The following is a 22,776-nucleotide window of genomic DNA, read 5'->3' as shown; positions in this document are numbered from 1 at the left end:
TCAGCCGTTGATGTTTGCTTGGTGTGTGTGAACACTATGGAATGTATTTTCTCTGAAGTATCCTTTAATAAGGAGTCTTTTAAGCTAAGACTTTCAACTGCATGCTGGTGCTCAATTCCTAACCTTAAAATCTCCATAGCCCAACGTGGGGCTCAAACCCACAACCCTGAGATTAAAAGTGTGATGCTCTACCGAACTGAGCTGGCGGTTCTTCCAAATAACTTCCCATCACAATAGAAATGTTAGAATGCAAGAAATATGTTTCATGAGAAGTAAAACCTTCTTGTATTTAAACAACCTAGGTCTGAGATAATGATGAGATTACAGAATAAGTTTTACATTTAATATTTTTGAGCACAAGTTCCGTGAACAAAAACCGCCTGAACCATGTTGTGTAATTCTTTCGCAAGAAGATCAAACACACGCTTGTCATTGGTTAGGGATTCAATCTCTTGCAGTTTTCCATTCTAGTTAAGCTAGATAATCTAGACAAATTGATGGGTTCAATATATATATAATTTTCTGATCAGCCGTTGATGTTTGTTTGGTGTGTGTGAACTCTATGGAATGTATTTGCTCTGAAGTATCCTTCTATAAGGACTCTTTTAACCTAAGACTTTGATCTGCATGCTGGTGCTCAATTCCAAATCTCAAAAGTTCTATAGCCCAACGTGGGGCTCAAACCCCGTCCCTGAGATTAAGAGTCTCATGCTCTACCGAACTGAGCTAGCCGGGCTTCTTCCTTATAACTTCCCATCACAATAGAAATGTTAGAATGCAAGAAATGTGTATCATGAGAAACATCTCATGGGTTCAGTATATATATAATTTTCTGATCAGACGTTGATGTTTGTTGGTGTGTGTGAACTCTATGGAATGTATTTGCTCTGAAGTATCCTTTAATAAGGAATCTTTTAAGCTAAGACTTTGATCTGCATGCTGGTGCTCAATTCCGAATCTCAAAAGCTCCATAGCCCAACGTGGGGCTCAAACCCACGACCCTGAGATCAAGAGTCTCATGCTCTACCGAACTGAGCTAGCCGGGCTTCTTATTTATGACTTCCCATCACAATAGAAATGTTAGAATGCAAGAAATATGTTTCATGAGAAGTAAAACCCTCTTGTATGAAAACAACCTAGGTCTGAGATAATAATCAGATTACAGAATAAGTTTTACCTTTAATGTTTTCAGCACAAATTCTGTGAACAAAAATAGTCTGAACCATGTTGTCCAATTCTTTCGCAAGAAGATCAAACCAACGCTTGTCATTGGTTAGGGATTCAATCTCTTGCAGTTTTCCACTCTAGTTAGGCTAGATAATCTAGACAAATTGATGGGTTCAATATATATATAATTTTCTGATCAGACATTGATGTTTGCTTGGTGTGTGTGAACTCTATGGAATGTATTTGCTCTGAAGTATACTTTAATAAGGAGTCTTTTAAGCTAAGACTTTCATCTGCATGCTGGTGCTCAATTCTGAATCTCAAAAGCTCCATAGCCCAACGTGGGGCTCAAACCCACGACCCTGAGATTAAGAGTGTCATGCTCTACCGAACTGATCTGGCGCTTCTTCCAAATAACTTCGCATCACAATAGAAATGTTAGAATGCAAGAAATATGTTTCATGCGAAGTAAAACCCTCTTGTATGAAAACAACCTAGGTCTGAGATAATAATCAGATTACAGAATAAGTTTTACCTTTAATGTTTTCAGCACAAGTTCTGTGAACAAAAATAGTCTGAACCATGTTGTCCAATTCTTTCGCAAGAAGATCAAACAAACGCTTGTCATTGGTTAGGGATTCAATCTCTTGCAGTTTTCCATTCTAGTTGAGCTAGATAATCTAGACAAATTGATGGGTTCAATATATATATAATTTTATGATCAGACATTGATGTTTCTTGGTGTGTGTGAACTCTATGGAATGTATTTGCTCTGAAGTATCCTTTAATAAGGAGTCTTTTAAGCTAAGACTTTGATCTGCATGCTGGTGCTCAATTCCGAATCTCAAAAGCTCCATAGCCCAACGTGGGGCTCGAACCCACGACCCTGAGATTAAGAGTGTCATGCTCTACCGAACTGATCTGGCGCTTCTTCCAAATGACTTTGCATCAGAATAGAAATGTTAGAATGGAAGAAATATGTTTCATGAGAAGTAAAACCCTCTTGTATGAAAACAACCTAGGTCTGAGATAATGATGAGATACAGAATAAGTTTTACCTTTAATGTTTTTGAGCACAAGTTCCGTGAACAAAAATTGCCTGAACCATGTTGTCCAATTCTTTCGCAAGAAGATCAAACACACGCTTGTCATTGGTTAGGGATTCAATCTCTTGCAGTTTTCCATTCTACTTAAGCTAGATAATCTAGACAAATTGATGGGTTCAATATATATATAATTTTCTGATCAGCCGTTGATGTTTGTTTGGTGTGTGTGAACTCTATGGAATGTATTTGCTCTGAAGTATCCTTTAATAAGGACTCTTTTAACCTAAGACTTTGATCTGCATGCTGGTGCTCAATTCCGAATCTCAAAAGGTCCATAGCCCAACGTGGGGCTCAAACCCCGTCCCTGAGATTAAGAGTCTCATGCTCTACCGAACTGAGCTAGCCGGGCTTCTTCCTTATAACTTCCCATCACAATAGAAATGTAAGAATGCAAGAAATATGTTTCATGAGACGTAAAACCCTCTTGTATGAAAACAACCTAGGTCTGAGATAATGATCAGATTACAGAATACATTTTACCTTTAATGTTTTTGAGCACAAGTTCCGTGAACAAAAACAACCTGAACCATGTTGTCTAATTATTTCGCAAGAAGATCAAACCAACGCTTGTCATTGGTTAGGGATTCAATCTCTTGCAGTTTTCCATTCTACTTAAGCTAGATAATCTAGACAAATTGATGGGTTCAATATATATATAATTTTCTGATCAGCCGTTGATGTTTGCTTGGTGTGTGTGAACACTATGGAATGTATTTTCTCTGAAGTATTCTTTAATAAGGAGTCTTTTAAGCTAAGACTTTGATCTGCATGCTGGTGCTCAATTCCGCATCTCAAAAGCTCCATAGCCCAACGTGGGGCTCGAACCCACGACCCTGAGATTAAGAGTCTCATGCTCTACCGAACTGAGCTAGCCGGGCTTCTTCCTTATAACTTCCCATCACAATAGAAATGTTAGAATGCAAGAAATATGTATCATGAGAAACATCTCATGGGTTCAGTATATATATAATTTTCTGATCAGACGTTGATGTTTGCTTGGTGTGTGTGAACTCTATGGAATGTATTTGCTCTGAAGTATCCTTTAATAAGGAATCTTTTAAGCTAAGACTTTGATCTGCATGCTGGTGCTCAATTCCGAATCTCAAAAGCTCCATAGCCCAACGTGGAGTCAAACCCACAACCCTGAGATCAAGAGTCTCATGCTCTACCGAACTGAGCTAGCCGGGCTTCTTATTTATGACTTCCCATCACAATAGAAATGTTAGAATGCAAGAAATATGTTTCATGAGAAGTAAAACCCTCTTGTATGAAAACAACCTAGGTCTGAGATAATAATCAGATTACAGAATAAGTTTTACCTTTAATGTTTTCAGCACAAGTTCTGTGAACAAAAATAGTCTGAACCATGTTGTCCAATTCTTTCGCAAGAAGATCAAACCAACGCTTGTCATTGGTTAGGGATTCAATCTCTTGCAGTTTTCCACTCTAGTTAGGCTAGATAATCTAGACAAATTGATGGGTTCAATATATATATAATTTTCTGATCAGACATTGATGTTTGCTTGGTGTGTGTGAACTCTATGGAATGTATTTGCTCTGAAGTATACTTTAATAAGGAGTCTTTTAAGCTAAGACTTTCATCTGCATGCTGGTGCTCAATTCTGAATCTCAAAAGCTCCATAGCCCAACGTGGGGCTCAAACCCACGACCCTGAGATTAAGAGTGTCATGCTCTATCGAACTGAGCTGGCGCTTCTTCTGAATAACTTCCCATCACAATAGAAATGTTAGAATGCAAGAAATGTGTTTCATGAGAAGTAAAACCCTCTTGTATGAAAACAACCTAGGTCTGAGATAATAATCAGATTACAGAATAAGTTTTACCTTTAATGTTTTCAGCACAAGTTCTGTGAACAAAAATAGTCTGAACCATGTTGTCCAATTCTTTCGCAAGAAGATCAAACTAACGCTTGTCATTGGTTAGGGATTCAATCTCTTGCAGTTTTCCATTCTAGTTAAACTAGATAATCTAGACAAATTGATGGGTTCAATATATATATGATTTTCTGATCAGCCGTTGATGTTTGCTTGGTGTGTGTGAACTCTATGGAATGTATTTGCTCTTAAGTATCCTTTAATAAGGAGTCTTTTAAGCTAAGACTTTGATCTGCATGCTGGTGCTCAATTCCGAATCTCAAAAGGTCCATAGCCCAACGTGGGGCTCGAACCCACGATCCTGAGATTAAGAGTCTCATGCTCTACCGAACTGAGCTAGCCAGGCTTCTTCCTTAGAACTTCCCATCACAATAGAAATGTTAGAATGCAAGAAATATGTATCATGAGAAACATCTCATGGGTTCAGTATATATATAATTTTCTGATCAGACGTTGATGTTTGCTTGGTGTGTGTGAACTCTATGGAATGTATTTGCTCTGAAGTATCCTTTAATAAGGAATCTTTTAAGCTAAGACTTTGATCTGCATGCTGGTGCTCAATTCCGAATCTCAAAAGCTCCATAGCCCAACGTGGGGCTCAAACCCACGACCCTGAGATTAAGAGTGTCATGCTCTACCGAACTGATCTGGCGCTTCTTCCAAATAACTTCGCATCACAATAGAAATGTTAGAATGCAAGAAATATGTTTCATGAGAAGTAAAACCCTCTTGTATGAAAACAACCTAGGTCTGAGATAATAATCAGATTACAGAATAAGTTTTACCTTTAATGTTTTCAGCACAAGTTCTGTGAACAAAAATAGTCTGAACCATGTTGTCCAATTCTTTCGCAAGAAGATCAAACCAACGCTTGTCATTGGTTAGGGATTCAATCTCTTGCAGTTTTCCATTCTAGTTGAGCTAGATAATCTAGACAAATTGATGGGTTCAATATATATATAATTTTATGATCAGACATTGATGTTTCTTGGTGTGTGTGAACTCTATGGAATGTATTTGCTCTGAAGTATCCTTTAATAAGGAGTCTTTTAAGCTAAGACTTTGATCTGCATGCTGGTGCTCAATTCCGAATCTCAAAAGCTCCATAGCCCAACGTGGGGCTCGAACCCACGACCCTGAGATTAAGAGTGTCATGCTCTACCGAACTGATCTGGCGCTTCTTCCAAATGACTTTGCATCACAATAGAAATGTTAGAATGGAAGAAATATGTTTCATGAGAAGTAAAACCCTCTTGTATGAAAACAACCTAGGTCTGAGATAATGATGAGATACAGAATAAGTTTTACCTTTAATGTTTTTGAGCACAAGTTCCGTGAACAAAAATTGCCTGAACCATGTTGTCCAATTCTTTCGCAAGAAGATCAAACACACGCTTGTCATTGGTTAGGGATTCAATCTCTTGCAGTTTTCCATTCTACTTAAGCTAGATAATCTAGACAAATTGATGGGTTCAATATATATATAATTTTCTGATCAGCCGTTGATGTTTGTTTGGTGTGTGTGAACTCTATGGAATGTATTTGCTCTGAAGTATCCTTTAATAAGGACTCTTTTAACCTAAGACTTTGATCTGCATGCTGGTGCTCAATTCCGAATCTCAAAAGGTCCATAGCCCAACGTGGGGCTCAAACCCCGTCCCTGAGATTAAGAGTCTCATGCTCTACCGAACTGAGCTAGCCGGGCTTCTTCCTTATAACTTCCCATCACAATAGAAATGTAAGAATCCAAGAAATATGTTTCATGAGACGTAAAACCCTCTTGTATGAAAACAACCTAGGTCTGAGATAATGATCAGATTACAGAATACATTTTACTTTTAATGTTTTTGAGCACAAGTTCCGTGAACAAAAACAACCTGAACCATGTTGTCCAATTATTTCGCAAGAAGATCAAACCAACGCTTGTCATTGGTTAGGGATTCAATCTCTTGCAGTTTTCCATTCTACTTAAGCTAGATAATCTAGACAAATTGATGGGTTCAATATATATATAATTTTCTGATCAGCCGTTGATGTTTGCTTGGTGTGTGTGAACACTATGGAATGTATTTTCTCTGAAGTATTCTTTAATAAGGAGTCTTTTAAGCTAAGACTTTGATCTGCATGCTGGTGCTCAATTCCGCATCTCAAAAGCTCCATAGCCCAACGTGGGGCTCGAACCCACGACCCTGAGATTAAGAGTCTCATGCTCTACCGAACTGAGCTAGCCGGGCTTCTTCCTTATAACTTCCCATCACAATAGAAATGTTAGAATGCAAGAAATATGTATCATGAGAAACATCTCATGGGTTCAGTATATATATAATTTTCTGATCAGACGTTGATGTTTGCTTGGTGTGTGTGAACTCTATGGAATGTATTTGCTCTGAAGTATCCTTTAATAAGGAATCTTTTAAGCTAAGACTTTGATCTGCATGCTGGTGCTCAATTCCGAATCTCAAAAGCTCCATAGCCCAACGTGGAGTCAAACCCACGACCCTGAGATCAAGAGTCTCATGCTCTACCGAACTGAGCTAGCCGGGCTTCTTATTTATGACTTCCCATCACAATAGAAATGTTAGAATGCAAGAAATATGTTTCATGAGAAGTAAAACCCTCTTGTATGAAAACAACCTAGGTCTGAGATAATAATCAGATTACAGAATAAGTTTTACCTTTAATGTTTTCAGCACAAGTTCTGTGAACAAAAATAGTCTGAACCATGTTGTCCAATTCTTTCGCAAGAAGATCAAACCAACGCTTGTCATTGGTTAGGGATTCAAGCTCTTGCAGTTTTCCACTCTAGTTAGGCTAGATAATCTAGACAAATTGATGGGTTCAATATATATATAATTTTCTGATCAGACATTGATGTTTGCTTGGTGTGTGTGAACTCTATGGAATGTATTTGCTCTGAAGTATACTTTAATAAGGAGTCTTTTAAGCTAAGACTTTCATCTGCATGCTGGTGCTCAATTCTGAATCTCAAAAGCTCCATAGCCCAACGTGGGGCTCAAACCCACGACCCTGAGATTAAGAGTGTCATGCTCTACCGAACTGATCTGGCGCTTCTTCCAAATAACTTCGCATCACAATAGAAATGTTAGAATGCAAGAAATATGTTTCATGCGAAGTAAAACCCTCTTGTATGAAAACAACCTAGGTCTGAGATAATAATCAGATTACAGAATAAGTTTTACCTTTAATGTTTTCAGCACAAGTTCTGTGAACAAAAATAGTCTGAACCATGTTGTCCAATTCTTTCGCAAGAAGATCAAACCAACGCTTGTCATTGGTGAGGGATTCAATCTCATGCAGTTTTCCATTCTAGTTGAGCTAGATAATCTAGACAAATTGATGGGTTCAATATATATATAATTTTATGATCAGACATTGATGTTTCTTGGTGTGTGTGAACTCTATGGAATGTATTTGCTCTGAAGTATCCTTTAATAAGGAGTCTTTTAAGCTAAGACTTTGATCTGCATGCTGGTGCTCAATTCCGAATCTCAAAAGCTCCATAGCCCAACGTGGGGCTCGAACCCACGACCCTGAGATTAAGAGTGTCATGCTCTACCGAACTGATCTGGCGCTTCTTCCAAATGACTTTGCATCACAATAGAAATGTTAGAATGGAAGAAATATGTTTCATGAGAAGTAAAACCCTCTTGTATGAAAACAACCTAGGTCTGAGATAATGATGAGATACAGAATAAGTTTTACCTTTAATGTTTTTGAGCACAAGTTCCGTGAACAAAAATTGCCTGAACCATGTTGTCCAATTCTTTCGCAAGAAGATCAAACACACGCTTGTCATTGGTTAGGGATTCAATCTCTTGCAGTTTTCCATTCTACTTAAACTAGATAATCTAGACAAATTGATGGGTTCAATATATATATAATTTTCTGATCAGCCGTTGATGTTTGTTTGGTGTGTGTGAACTCTATGGAATGTATTTGCTCTGAAGTATCCTTTAATAAGGACTCTTTTAACCTAAGACTTTGATCTGCATGCTGGTGCTCAATTCCGAATCTCAAAAGGTCCATAGCCCAACGTGGGGCTCAAACCCCGTCCCTGAGATTAAGAATCTCATGCTCTACCGAACTGAGCTAGCCGGGCTTCTTCCTTATAACTTCCCATCACAATAGAAATGTAAGAATGCAAGAAATATGTTTCATGAGACGTAAAACCCTCTTGTATGAAAACAACCTAGGTCTGAGATAATGATCAGATTACAGAATACATTTTACCTTTAATGTTTTTGAGCACAAGTTCCGTGAACAAAAACAACCTGAACCATGTTGTCCAATTATTTCGCAAGAAGATCAAACCAACGCTTGTCATTGGTTAGGGATTCAATCTCTTGCAGTTTTCCATTCTACTTAAGCTAGATAATCTAGACAAATTGATGGGTTCAATATATATATAATTTTCTGATCAGCCGTTGATGTTTGCTTGGTGTGTGTGAACACTATGGAATGTATTTTCTCTGAAGTATTCTTTAATAAGGAGTCTTTTAAGCTAAGACTTTGATCTGCATGCTGGTGCTCAATTCCGCATCTCAAAAGCTCCATAGCCCAACGTGGGGCTCGAACCCACGACCCTGAGATCAAGAGTCTCATGCTCTACCGAACTGAGCTAGCCGGGCTTCTTATTTATGACTTCCCATCACAATAGAAATGTTAGAATGCAAGAAATATGTTTCATGAGAAGTAAAACCCTCTTGTATGAAAACAACCTAGGTCTGAGATAATAATCAGATTACAGAATAAGTTTTACCTTTAATGTTTTCAGCACAAGTTCTGTGAACAAAAATAGTCTGAACCATGTTGTCCAATTCTTTCGCAAGAAGATCAAACCAACGCTTGTCATTGGTTAGGGATTCAATCTCTTGCAGTTTTCCACTCTAGTTAGGCTAGATAATCTAGACAAATTGATGGGTTCAATATATATATCATTTTCTGATCAGACATTGATGTTTGCTTGGTGTGTGTGAACTCCATGGAATGTATTTGCTCTGAAGTATACTTTAATAAGGAGTCTTTTAAGCTAAGACTTTCATCTGCATGCTGGTGCTCAATTCTGAATCTCAAAAGCTCCATAGCCCAACGTGGGGCTCAAACCCACGACCCTGAGATTAAGAGTGTCATGCTCTATCGAACAGAGCTGGCGCTTCTTCCGAATAACTTCCCATCACAATAGAAATGTTAGAATGCAAGAAATATGTTTCATGAGAAGTAAAACCCTCTTGTATGAAAACAACCTAGGTCTGAGATAATAATCAGATTACAGAATAAGTTTTACCTTTAATGTTTTCAGCACAAGTTCTGTGAACAAAAATAGTCTGAACCATGTTGTCCAATTCTTTCGCAAGAAGATCAAACTAACGCTTGTCATTGGTTAGGGATTCAATCTCTTGCAGTTTTCCATTCTAGTTAAACTAGATAATCTAGACAAATTGATGGGTTCAATATATATATAATTTTCTGATCAGCCGTTGATGTTTGCTTGGTGTGTGTGAACTCTATGGAATGTATTTGCTCTTAAGTATCCTTTAATAAGGAGTCTTTTAAGCTAAGACTTTGATCTGCATGCTGGTGCTCAATTCCGAATCTCAAAAGGTCCATAGCCCAACGTGGGGCTCGAACCCACGATCCTGAGATTAAGAGTCTCATGCTCTACCGAACTGAGCTAGCCAGGCTTCTTCCTTAGAACTTCCCATCACAATAGAAATGTTAGAATGCAAGAAATATGTATCATGAGAAACATCTCATGGGTTCAGTATATATATAATTTTCTGATCAGACGTTGATGTTTGCTTGGTGTGTGTGAACTCTATGGAATGTATTTGCTCTGAAGTATCCTTTAATAAGGAATCTTTTAAGCTAAGACTTTGATCTGCATGCTGGTGCTCAATTCCGAATCTCAAAAGCTCCATAGCCCAACGTGGGGCTCAAACCCACGACCCTGAGATTAAGAGTGTCATGCTCTACCGAACTGATCTGGCGCTTCTTCCAAATAACTTCGCATCACAATAGAAATGTTAGAATGCAAGAAATATGTTTCATGCGAAGTAAAACCCTCTTGTATGAAAACAACCTAGGTCTGAGATAATAATCAGATTACAGAATAAGTTTTACCTTTAATGTTTTCAGCACAAGTTCTGTGAACAAAAATAGTCTGAACCATGTTGTCCAATTCTTTCGCAAGAAGATCAAACCAACGCTTGTCATTGGTTAGGGATTCAATCTCTTGCAGTTTTCCATTCTAGTTGAGCTAGATAATCTAGACAAATTGATGGGTTCAATATATATATAATTTTATGACCAGACATTGATGTTTCTTGGTGTGTGTGAACTCTATGGAATGTATTTGCTCTGAAGTATCCTTTAATAAGGAGTCTTTTAAGCTAAGACTTTGATCTGCATGCTGGTGCTCAATTCCGAATCTCAAAAGGTCCATAGCCCAACGTGGGGCTCAAACCCCGTCCCTGAGATTAAGAATCTCATGCTCTACCGAACTGAGCTAGCCGGGCTTCTTCCTTATAACTTCCCATCACAATAGAAATGTAAGAATGCAAGAAATATGTTTCATGAGACGTAAAACCCTCTTGTATGAAAACAACCTAGGTCTGAGATAATGATCAGATTACAGAATACATTTTACCTTTAATGTTTTTGAGCACAAGTTCCGTGAACAAAAACAACCTGAACCATGTTGTCCAATTATTTCGCAAGAAGATCAAACCAACGCTTGTCATTGGTTAGGGATTCAATCTCTTGCAGTTTTCCATTCTACTTAAGCTAGATAATCTAGACAAATTGATGGGTTCAATATATATATAATTTTCTGATCAGCCGTTGATGTTTGCTTGGTGTGTGTGAACACTATGGAATGTATTTTCTCTGAAGTATTCTTTAATAAGGAGTCTTTTAAGCTAAGACTTTGATCTGCATGCTGGTGCTCAATTCCGCATCTCAAAAGCTCCATAGCCCAACGTGGGGCTCGAACCCACGACCCTGAGATTAAGAGTCTCATGCTCTACCGAACTGAGCTAGCCGGGCTTCTTCCTTATAACTTCCCATCACAATAGAAATGTTAGAATGCAAGAAATATGTATCATGAGAAACATCTCATGGGTTCAGTATATATATAATTTTCTGATCAGACTTTGATGTTTGCTTGGTGTGTGTGAACTCTATGGAATGTATTTGCTCTGAAGTATCCTTTAATAAGGAATCTTTTAAGCTAAGACTTTTATCTGCATGCTGGTGCTCAATTCCGAATCTCAAAAGCTCCATAGCCCAACGTGGAGTCAAACCCACGACCCTGAGATCAAGAGTCTCATGCTCTACCGAACTGAGCTAGCCGGGCTTCTTATTTATGACTTCCCATCACAATAGAAATGTTAGAATGCAAGAAATATGTTTCATGAGAAGTAAAACCCTCTTGTATGAAAACAACCTAGGTCTGAGATAATAATCAGATTACAGAATAAGTTTTACCTTTAATGTTTTCAGCACAAGTTCTGTGAACAAAAATAGTCTGAACCATGTTGTCCAATTCTTTCGCAAGAAGATCAAACCAACGCTTGTCATTGGTTAGGGATTCAATCTCTTGCAGTTTTCCACTCTAGTTAGGCTAGATAATCTAGACAAATTGATGGGTTCAATATATATATCATTTTCTGATCAGACATTGATGTTTGCTTGGTGTGTGTGAACTCTATGGAATGTATTTGCTCTGAAGTATACTTTAATAAGGAGTCTTTTAAGCTAAGACTTTCATCTGCATGCTGGTGCTCAATTCTGAATCTCAAAAGCTCCATAGCCCAACGTGGGGCTCAAACCCACGACCCTGAGATTAAGAGTGTCATGCTCTATCGAACCGAGCTGGCGCTTCTTCCGAATAACTTCCCATCACAATAGAAATCTTAGAATGCAAGAAATATGTTTCATGAGAAGTAAAACCCTCTTGTATGAAAACAACCTAGGTCTGAGATAATAATCAGATTACAGAATAAGTTTTACCTTTAATGTTTTCAGCACAAGTTCTGTGAACAAAAATAGTCTGAACCATGTTGTCCAATTCTTTCGCAAGAAGATCAAACTAACGCTTGTCATTGGTTAGGGATTCAATCTCTTGCAGTTTTCCATTCTAGTTAAACTAGATAATCTAGACAAATTGATGGGTTCAATATATATATAATTTTCTGATCAGCCGTTGATGTTTGCTTGGTGTGTGTGAACTCTATGGAATGTATTTGCTCTTAAGTATCCTTTAATAAGGAGTCTTTTAAGCTAAGACTTTGATCTGCATGCTGGTGCTCAATTCCGAATCTCAAAAGGTCCATAGCCCAACGTGGGGCTCGAACCCACGATCCTGAGATTAAGAGTCTCATGCTCTACCGAACTGAGCTAGCCAGGCTTCTTCCTTAGAACTTCCCATCACAATAGAAATGTTAGAATGCAAGAAATATGTATCATGAGAAACATCTCATGGGTTCAGTATATATATAATTTTCTGATCAGACGTTGATGTTTGCTTGGTGTGTGTGAACTCTATGGAATGTATTTGCTCTGAAGTATCCTTTAATAAGGAATCTTTTAAGCTAAGACTTTGATCTGCATGCTGGTGCTCAATTCCGAATCTCAAAAGCTCCATAGCCCAAGGTGGGGCTCAAACCCACGACCCTGAGATTAAGAGTGTCATGCTCTACCGAACTGATCTGGCGCTTCTTCCAAATAACTTCGCATCACAATAGAAATGTTAGAATGCAAGAAATATGTTTCATGCGAAGTAAAACCCTCTTGTATGAAAACAACCTAGGTCTGAGATAATGATGAGATACAGAATAAGTTTTACCTTTAATGTTTTTGAGCACAAGTTCCGTGAACAAAAATTGCCTGAACCATGTTGTCCAATTCTTTCGCAAGAAGATCAAACACACGCTTGTCATTGGTTAGGGATTCAATCTCTTGCAGTTTTCCATTCTACTTAAGCTAGATAATCTAGACAAATTGATGGGTTCAATATATATATAATTTTCTGATCAGCCGTTGATGTTTGCTTGGTGTGTGTGAACACTATGGAATGTATTTTCTCTGAAGTATCCTTTAATAAGGAGTCTTTTAAGCTAAGACTTTCAACTGCATGCTGGTGCTCAATTCCTAACCTTAAAATCTCCATAGCCCAACGTGGGGCTCAAACCCACAACCCTGAGATTAAAAGTGTCATGCTCTACCGAACTGAGCTGGCGGTTCTTCCAAATAACTTCCCATCACAATAGAAATGTTAGAATGCAAGAAATATGTTTCATGAGAAGTAAAACCTTCTTGTATTTAAACAACCTAGGTCTGAGATAATGATGAGATTACAGAATAAGTTTTACATTTAATATTTTTGAGCACAAGTTCCGTGAACAAAAACCGCCTGAACCATGTTGTGTAATTCTTTCGCAAGAAGATCAAACACACGCTTGTCATTGGTTAGGGATTCAATCTCTTGCAGTTTTCCATTCTAGTTAAGCTAGATAATCTAGACAAATTGATGGGTTCAATATATATATAATTTTCTGATCAGCCGTTGATGTTTGTTTGGTGTGTGTGAACTCTATGGAATGTATTTGCTCTGAAGTATCCTTTAATAAGGACTCTTTTAACCTAAGACTTTGATCTGCATGCTGGTGCTCAATTCCGAATCTCAAAAGGTCCATAGCCCAACGTGGGGCTCAAACCCCGTCCCTGAGATTAAGAGTCTCATGCTCTACCGAACTGAGCTAGCCGGGCTTCTTCCTTATAACTTCCCATCACAATAGAAATGTTAGAATGCAAGAAATATGTTTCATGAGACGTAAAACCCTCTTGTATGAAAACAACCTAGGTCTGAGATAATGATCAGATTACAGAATACATTTTACCTTTAATGTTTTTGAGCACAAGTTCCGTGAACAAAAACAACCTGAACCATGTTGTCCAATTATTTCGCAAGAAGATCAAACCAACGCTTGTCATTGGTTAGGGATTCAATCTCTTGCAGTTTTCCATTCTACTTAAGCTAGATAATCTAGACAAATTGATGGGTTCAATATATATATAATTTTCTGATCAGCCGTTGATGTTTGCTTGGTGTGTGCGAACACTATGGAATGTATTTTCTCTGAAGTATTCTTTAATAAGGAGTCTTTTAAGCTAAGACTTTGATCTGCATGCTGGTGCTCAATTCCGAATCTCAAAAGGTCCATAGCCCAACGTGGGGCTCAAACCCCGTCCCTGAGATTAAGAGTCTCATGCTCTACCGAACTGAGCTAGCCGGGCTTCTTCCTTATAACTTCCCATCACAATAGAAATGTTAGAATGCAAGAAATATGTTTCATGAGACGTAAAACCCTCTTGTATGAAAACAACCTAGGTCTGAGATAATGATCAGATTACAGAATACATTTTACCTTTAATGTTTTTGAGCACAAGTTCCGTGAACAAAAACAACCTGAACCATGTTGTCCAATTATTTCGCAAGAAGATCAAACCAACGCTTGTCATTGGTTAGGGATTCAATCTCTTGCAGTTTTCCATTCTACTTAAGCTAGATAATCTAGACAAATTGATGGGTTCAATATATATATAATTTTCTGATCAGCCGTTGATGTTTGCTTGGTGTGTGCGAACACTATGGAATGTATTTTCTCTGAAGTATTCTTTAATAAGGAGTCTTTTAAGCTAAGACTTTGATCTGCATGCTGGTGCTCAATTCCGCATCTCAAAAGCTCCATAGCCCAACGTGGGGCTCGAACCCACGACCCTGAGATTAAGAGTCTCATGCTCTACCGAACTGAGCTAGCCGGGCTTCTTCCTTATAACTTCCCATCACAATAGAAATGTTAGAATGCAAGAAATATGTATCATGAGAAACATCTCATGGGTTCAGTATATATATAATTTTCTGATCAGACGTTGATGTTTGCTTGGTGTGTGTGAACTCTATGGAATGTATTTGCTCTGAAGTACCCTTTAATAAGGAATCTTTTAAGCTAAGACTTTGATCTGCATGCTGGTGCTCAATTCCGAATCTCAAAAGCTCCATAGCCCAACGTGGAGTCAAACCCATGACCCTGAGATCAAGAGTCTCATGCTCTACCGAACTGAGCTAGCCGGGCTTCTTATTTATGACTTCCCATCACAATAGAAATGTTAGAATGCAAGAAATATGTTTCATGAGAAGTAAAACCCTCTTGTATGAAAACAACCTAGGTCTGAGATAATAATCAGATTACAGAATAAGTTTTACCTTTAATGTTTTCAGCACAAGTTCTGTGAACAAAAATAGTCTGAACCATGTTGTCCAATTCTTTCGCAAGAAGATCAAACCAACGCTTGTCATTGGTTAGGGATTCAATCTCTTGCAGTTTTCCACTCTAGTTAGGCTAGATAATCTAGACAAATTGATGGGTTCAATATATATATAATTTTCTGATCAGACATTGATGTTTGCTTGGTGTGTGTGAACTCTATGGAATGTATTTGCTCTGAAGTATACTTTAATAAGGAGTCTTTTAAGCTAAGACTTTCATCTGCATGCTGGTGCTCAATTCTGAATCTCAAAAGCTCCATAGCCCAACGTGGGGCTCAAACCCACGACCCTGAGATTAAGAGTGTCATGCTCTATCGAACTGAGCTGGCGCTTCTTCCGAATAACTTCCCATCACAATAGAAATGTTAGAATGCAAGAAATATGTTTCATGAGAAACATCTCATGGGTTCAGTATATATATAATTTTCTGATCAGACGTTGATGTTTGCTTGGTGTGTGTGAACTCTATGGAATGTATTTGCTCTGAAGTATCCTTTAATAAGGAATCTTTTAAGCTAAGACTTTGATCTGCAAGCTGGTGCTCAATTCCGAATCTCAAAAGCTCCATAGCCCAACGTGGAGTCAAACCCACGACCCTGAGATCAAGAGTCTCATGCTCTACCGAACTGAGCTAGCCGGGCTTCTTATTTATGACTTCCCATCACAACAGAAATGTTAGAATGCAAGAAATATGTTTCATGAGACGTAAAACTCTCTTGTATGAAAACAACCTAGGTCTGAGATAATGATCAGATTACAGAATAAGTTTTACCTTTAATGTTTTCAGCACAAGTTCTGTGAACAAAAATAGTCTGAACCATGTTGTCCAATTCTTTCGCAAGAAGATCAAACCAACGCTTGTCATTGGTTAGGGATTCAATCTCTTGCAGTTTTCCACTCTAGTTAGGCTAGATAATCTAGACAAATTGATGGGTTCAATATATATATAATTTTCTGATCAGACATTGATGTTTGCTTGGTGTGTGTGAACTCTATGGAATGTATTTGCTCTGAAGTATACTTTAATAAGGAGTCTTTTAAGCTAAGACTTTCATCTGCATGCTGGTGCTCAATTCTGAATCTCAAAAGCTCCATAGCCCAACGTGGGGCTCAAACCCACGACCCTGAGATTAAGAGTGTCATGCTCTATCGAACTGAGCTGGCGCTTCTTCCGAATAACTTCCCATCACAATAGAAATGTTAGAATGCAAGAAATATGTTTCATGAGAAGTAAAACCCTCTTGTATGAAAACAACCTAGGTCTGAGATAATAATCAGATTACAGAATAAGTTTTACCTTTAATGTTTTCAGCACAAGTTCTGTGAACAAAAATAGTCTGAACCATGTTGTCCAATTCTTTCGCAAGAAGATCAAACCAACGCTTGTCATTGGTTAGGGATTCAATCTCTTGCAGTTTTCCATTCTAGTTAAACTAGATAATCTAGACAAATTGATGGGTTCAATATATATATAATTTTCTGATCAGCCGTTGATGTTTGCTTGGTGTGTGTGAACTCTATGGAATGTATTTGCTCTTAAGTATCCTTTAATAAGGAGTCTTTTAAGCTAAGACTTTGATCTGCATGCTGGTGCTCAATTCCGAATCTCAAAAGGTCCATAGCCCAACGTGGGGCTCGAACCCACGATCCTGAGATTAAGAGTCTCATGCTCTACCGAACTGAGCTAGCCAGGCTTCTTCCTTAGAACTTCCCATCACAATAGAAATGTTAGAATGCAAGAAATATGTATCATGAGAAACATCTCATGGGTTCAGTATATATATAATTTTCTGATCAGACGTTGATGTTTGCTTGGTGTGTGTGAACTCTATGGAATGTATTTGCTCTGAAGTATCCTTTAATAAGGAATCTTTTAAGCTAAGACTTTGATCTGCATGCTGGTGCTCAATTCCGAATCTCAAAAGCTCCATAGCCCAACGTGGGGCTCAAACCCACGACCCTGAGATTAAGAGTGTCATGCTCTACCGAACTGATCTGGCGCTTCTTCCAAATAACTTCGCATCACAATAGAAATGTTAGAATGCAAGAAATATGTTTCATGCGAAGTAAAACCCTCTTGTATGAAAACAACCTAGGTCTGAGATAATAATCAGATTACAGAATAAGTTTTACCTTTAATGTTTTCAGCACAAGTTCTGTGAACAAAAATAGTCTGAACCATGTTGTCCAATTCTTTCGCAAGAAGATCAAACCAACGCTTGTCATTGGTTAGGGATTCAATCTCTTGCAGTTTTCCATTCTAGTTGAGCTAGATAATCTAGACAAATTGATGGGTTCAATATATATATAATTTTATGACCAGACATTGATGTTTCTTGGTGTGTGTGAACTCTATGGAATGTATTTGCTCTGAAGTATCCTTTAATAAGGAGTCTTTTAAGCTAAGACTTTGATCTGCATGCTGGTGCTCAATTCCGAATCTCAAAAGGTCCATAGCCCAACGTGGGGCTCAAACCCCGTCCCTGAGATTAAGAATCTCATGCTCTACCGAACTGAGCTAGCCGGGCTTCTTCCTTATAACTTCCCATCACAATAGAAATGTAAGAATGCAAGAAATATGTTTCATGAGACGTAAAACCCTCTTGTATGAAAACAACCTAGGTCTGAGATAATGATCAGATTACAGAATACATTTTACCTTTAATGTTTTTGAGCACAAGTTCCGTGAACAAAAACAACCTGAACCATGTTGTCCAATTATTTCGCAAGAAGATCAAACCAACGCTTGTCATTGGTTAGGGATTCAATCTCTTGCAGTTTTCCATTCTACTTAAGCTAGATAATCTAGACAAATTGATGGGTTCAATATATATATAATTTTCTGATCAGCCGTTGATGTTTGCTTGGTGTGTGTGAACACTATGGAATGTATTTTCTCTGAAGTATTCTTTAATAAGGAGTCTTTTAAGCTAAGACTTTGATCTGCATGCTGGTGCTCAATTCCGCATCTCAAAAGCTCCATAGCCCAACGTGGGGCTCGAACCCACGACCCTGAGATTAAGAGTCTCATGCTCTACCGAACTGAGCTAGCCGGGCTTCTTCCTTATAACTTCCCATCACAATAGAAATGTTAGAATGCAAGAAATATGTATCATGAGAAACATCTCATGGGTTCAGTATATATATAATTTTCTGATCAGACTTTGATGTTTGCTTGGTGTGTGTGAACTCTATGGAATGTATTTGCTCTGAAGTATCCTTTAATAAGGAATCTTTTAAGCTAAGACTTTTATCTGCATGCTGGTGCTCAATTCCGAATCTCAAAAGCTCCATAGCCCAACGTGGAGTCAAACCCACGACCCTGAGATCAAGAGTCTCATGCTCTACCGAACTGAGCTAGCCGGGCTTCTTATTTATGACTTCCCATCACAATAGAAATGTTAGAATGCAAGAAATATGTTTCATGAGAAGTAAAACCCTCTTGTATGAAAACAACCTAGGTCTGAGATAATAATCAGATTACAGAATAAGTTTTACCTTTAATGTTTTCAGCACAAGTTCTGTGAACAAAAATAGTCTGAACCATGTTGTCCAATTCTTTCGCAAGAAGATCAAACCAACGCTTGTCATTGGTTAGGGATTCAATCTCTTGCAGTTTTCCACTCTAGTTAGGCTAGATAATCTAGACAAATTGATGGGTTCAATATATATATCATTTTCTGATCAGACATTGATGTTTGCTTGGTGTGTGTGAACTCTATGGAATGTATTTGCTCTGAAGTATACTTTAATAAGGAGTCTTTTAAGCTAAGACTTTCATCTGCATGCTGGTGCTCAATTCTGAATCTCAAAAGCTCCATAGCCCAACGTGGGGCTCAAACCCACGACCCTGAGATTAAGAGTGTCATGCTCTATCGAACCGAGCTGGCGCTTCTTCCGAATAACTTCCCATCACAATAGAAATCTTAGAATGCAAGAAATATGTTTCATGAGAAGTAAAACCCTCTTGTATGAAAACAACCTAGGTCTGAGATAATAATCAGATTACAGAATAAGTTTTACCTTTAATGTTTTCAGCACAAGTTCTGTGAACAAAAATAGTCTGAACCATGTTGTCCAATTCTTTCGCAAGAAGATCAAACTAACGCTTGTCATTGGTTAGGGATTCAATCTCTTGCAGTTTTCCATTCTAGTTAAACTAGATAATCTAGACAAATTGATGGGTTCAATATATATATAATTTTCTGATCAGCCGTTGATGTTTGCTTGGTGTGTGTGAACTCTATGGAATGTATTTGCTCTTAAGTATCCTTTAATAAGGAGTCTTTTAAGCTAAGACTTTGATCTGCATGCTGGTGCTCAATTCCGAATCTCAAAAGGTCCATAGCCCAACGTGGGGCTCGAACCCACGATCCTGAGATTAAGAGTCTCATGCTCTACCGAACTGAGCTAGCCAGGCTTCTTCCTTAGAACTTCCCATCACAATAGAAATGTTAGAATGCAAGAAATATGTATCATGAGAAACATCTCATGGGTTCAGTATATATATAATTTTCTGATCAGACGTTGATGTTTGCTTGGTGTGTGTGAACTCTATGGAATGTATTTGCTCTGAAGTATCCTTTAATAAGGAATCTTTTAAGCTAAGACTTTGATCTGCATGCTGGTGCTCAATTCCGAATCTCAAAAGCTCCATAGCCCAAGGTGGGGCTCAAACCCACGACCCTGAGATTAAGAGTGTCATGCTCTACCGAACTGATCTGGCGCTTCTTCCAAATAACTTCGCATCACAATAGAAATGTTAGAATGCAAGAAATATGTTTCATGCGAAGTAAAACCCTCTTGTATGAAAACAACCTAGGTCTGAGATAATGATGAGATACAGAATAAGTTTTACCTTTAATGTTTTTGAGCACAAGTTCCGTGAACAAAAATTGCCTGAACCATGTTGTCCAATTCTTTCGCAAGAAGATCAAACACACGCTTGTCATTGGTTAGGGATTCAATCTCTTGCAGTTTTCCATTCTACTTAAGCTAGATAATCTAGACAAATTGATGGGTTCAATATATATATAATTTTCTGATCAGCCGTTGATGTTTGCTTGGTGTGTGTGAACACTATGGAATGTATTTTCTCTGAAGTATCCTTTAATAAGGAGTCTTTTAAGCTAAGACTTTCAACTGCATGCTGGTGCTCAATTCCTAACCTTAAAATCTCCATAGCCCAACGTGGGGCTCAAACCCACAACCCTGAGATTAAAAGTGTCATGCTCTACCGAACTGAGCTGGCGGTTCTTCCAAATAACTTCCCATCACAATAGAAATGTTAGAATGCAAGAAATATGTTTCATGAGAAGTAAAACCTTCTTGTATTTAAACAACCTAGGTCTGAGATAATGATGAGATTACAGAATAAGTTTTACATTTAATATTTTTGAGCACAAGTTCCGTGAACAAAAACCGCCTGAACCATGTTGTGTAATTCTTTCGCAAGAAGATCAAACACACGCTTGTCATTGGTTAGGGATTCAATCTCTTGCAGTTTTCCATTCTAGTTAAGCTAGATAATCTAGACAAATTGATGGGTTCAATATATATATAATTTTCTGATCAGCCGTTGATGTTTGTTTGGTGTGTGTGAACTCTATGGAATGTATTTGCTCTGAAGTATCCTTTAATAAGGACTCTTTTAACCTAAGACTTTGATCTGCATGCTGGTGCTCAATTCCGAATCTCAAAAGGTCCATAGCCCAACGTGGGGCTCAAACCCCGTCCCTGAGATTAAGAGTCTCATGCTCTACCGAACTGAGCTAGCCGGGCTTCTTCCTTATAACTTCCCATCACAATAGAAATGTTAGAATGCAAGAAATATGTTTCATGAGACGTAAAACCCTCTTGTATGAAAACAACCTAGGTCTGAGATAATGATCAGATTACAGAATACATTTTACCTTTAATGTTTTTGAGCACAAGTTCCGTGAACAAAAACAACCTGAACCATGTTGTCCAATTATTTCGCAAGAAGATCAAACCAACGCTTGTCATTGGTTAGGGATTCAATCTCTTGCAGTTTTCCATTCTACTTAAGCTAGATAATCTAGACAAATTGATGGGTTCAATATATATATAATTTTCTGATCAGCCGTTGATGTTTGCTTGGTGTGTGCGAACACTATGGAATGTATTTTCTCTGAAGTATTCTTTAATAAGGAGTCTTTTAAGCTAAGACTTTGATCTGCATGCTGGTGCTCAATTCCGAATCTCAAAAGGTCCATAGCCCAACGTGGGGCTCAAACCCCGTCCCTGAGATTAAGAGTCTCATGCTCTACCGAACTGAGCTAGCCGGGCTTCTTCCTTATAACTTCCCATCACAATAGAAATGTTAGAATGCAAGAAATATGTTTCATGAGACGTAAAACCCTCTTGTATGAAAACAACCTAGGTCTGAGATAATGATCAGATTACAGAATACATTTTACCTTTAATGTTTTTGAGCACAAGTTCCGTGAACAAAAACAACCTGAACCATGTTGTCCAATTATTTCGCAAGAAGATCAAACCAACGCTTGTCATTGGTTAGGGATTCAATCTCTTGCAGTTTTCCATTCTACTTAAGCTAGATAATCTAGACAAATTGATGGGTTCAATATATATATAATTTTCTGATCAGCCGTTGATGTTTGCTTGGTGTGTGCGAACACTATGGAATGTATTTTCTCTGAAGTATTCTTTAATAAGGAGTCTTTTAAGCTAAGACTTTGATCTGCATGCTGGTGCTCAATTCCGCATCTCAAAAGCTCCATAGCCCAACGTGGGGCTCGAACCCACGACCCTGAGATTAAGAGTCTCATGCTCTACCGAACTGAGCTAGCCGGGCTTCTTCCTTATAACTTCCCATCACAATAGAAATGTTAGAATGCAAGAAATATGTATCATGAGAAACATCTCATGGGTTCAGTATATATATAATTTTCTGATCAGACGTTGATGTTTGCTTGGTGTGTGTGAACTCTATGGAATGTATTTGCTCTGAAGTACCCTTTAATAAGGAATCTTTTAAGCTAAGACTTTGATCTGCATGCTGGTGCTCAATTCCGAATCTCAAAAGCTCCATAGCCCAACGTGGAGTCAAACCCATGACCCTGAGATCAAGAGTCTCATGCTCTACCGAACTGAGCTAGCCGGGCTTCTTATTTATGACTTCCCATCACAATAGAAATGTTAGAATGCAAGAAATATGTTTCATGAGAAGTAAAACCCTCTTGTATGAAAACAACCTAGGTCTGAGATAATAATC

General features: G+C 38.1%; 7 non-coding genes across 7 annotated transcripts; all 7 read right to left on the bottom strand.

The window, feature by feature from the left end:
- Positions 1 to 3,077: 3,077 nt before the first annotated feature.
- trnak-cuu (transfer RNA lysine (anticodon CUU)) lies at positions 3,078 to 3,151 on the bottom strand. Its single transcript has one exon. It is a non-coding gene; the product is annotated as a tRNA-Lys (tRNA).
- Positions 3,152 to 6,328: 3,177 nt separating this feature from the next.
- trnak-cuu (transfer RNA lysine (anticodon CUU)) lies at positions 6,329 to 6,402 on the bottom strand. Its single transcript has one exon. It is a non-coding gene; the product is annotated as a tRNA-Lys (tRNA).
- Positions 6,403 to 8,743: 2,341 nt separating this feature from the next.
- On the bottom strand, positions 8,744 to 8,817 carry trnak-cuu (transfer RNA lysine (anticodon CUU)). The gene has a single exon. It is a non-coding gene; the product is annotated as a tRNA-Lys (tRNA).
- A 2,342-nt stretch (positions 8,818 to 11,159) lies between these two features.
- trnak-cuu (transfer RNA lysine (anticodon CUU)) lies at positions 11,160 to 11,233 on the bottom strand. The gene has a single exon. It is a non-coding gene; the product is annotated as a tRNA-Lys (tRNA).
- Positions 11,234 to 14,940: 3,707 nt separating this feature from the next.
- Positions 14,941 to 15,014, bottom strand: trnak-cuu (transfer RNA lysine (anticodon CUU)). The gene has a single exon. It is a non-coding gene; the product is annotated as a tRNA-Lys (tRNA).
- Positions 15,015 to 18,501: 3,487 nt separating this feature from the next.
- Positions 18,502 to 18,575, bottom strand: trnak-cuu (transfer RNA lysine (anticodon CUU)). The gene has a single exon. It is a non-coding gene; the product is annotated as a tRNA-Lys (tRNA).
- Positions 18,576 to 22,282: 3,707 nt separating this feature from the next.
- On the bottom strand, positions 22,283 to 22,356 carry trnak-cuu (transfer RNA lysine (anticodon CUU)). The gene has a single exon. It is a non-coding gene; the product is annotated as a tRNA-Lys (tRNA).
- Positions 22,357 to 22,776: the final 420 nt, after the last annotated feature.

This window comes from Platichthys flesus, chromosome 20, assembly GCF_949316205.1.
Source record: "Platichthys flesus chromosome 20, fPlaFle2.1, whole genome shotgun sequence".
Lineage (NCBI taxonomy): Eukaryota > Metazoa > Chordata > Actinopteri > Pleuronectiformes > Pleuronectidae > Platichthys > Platichthys flesus.
The sequence above is the reverse complement of the archived record's forward strand: the minus strand, read 5'-3'. Positions and strand labels throughout refer to the sequence as shown.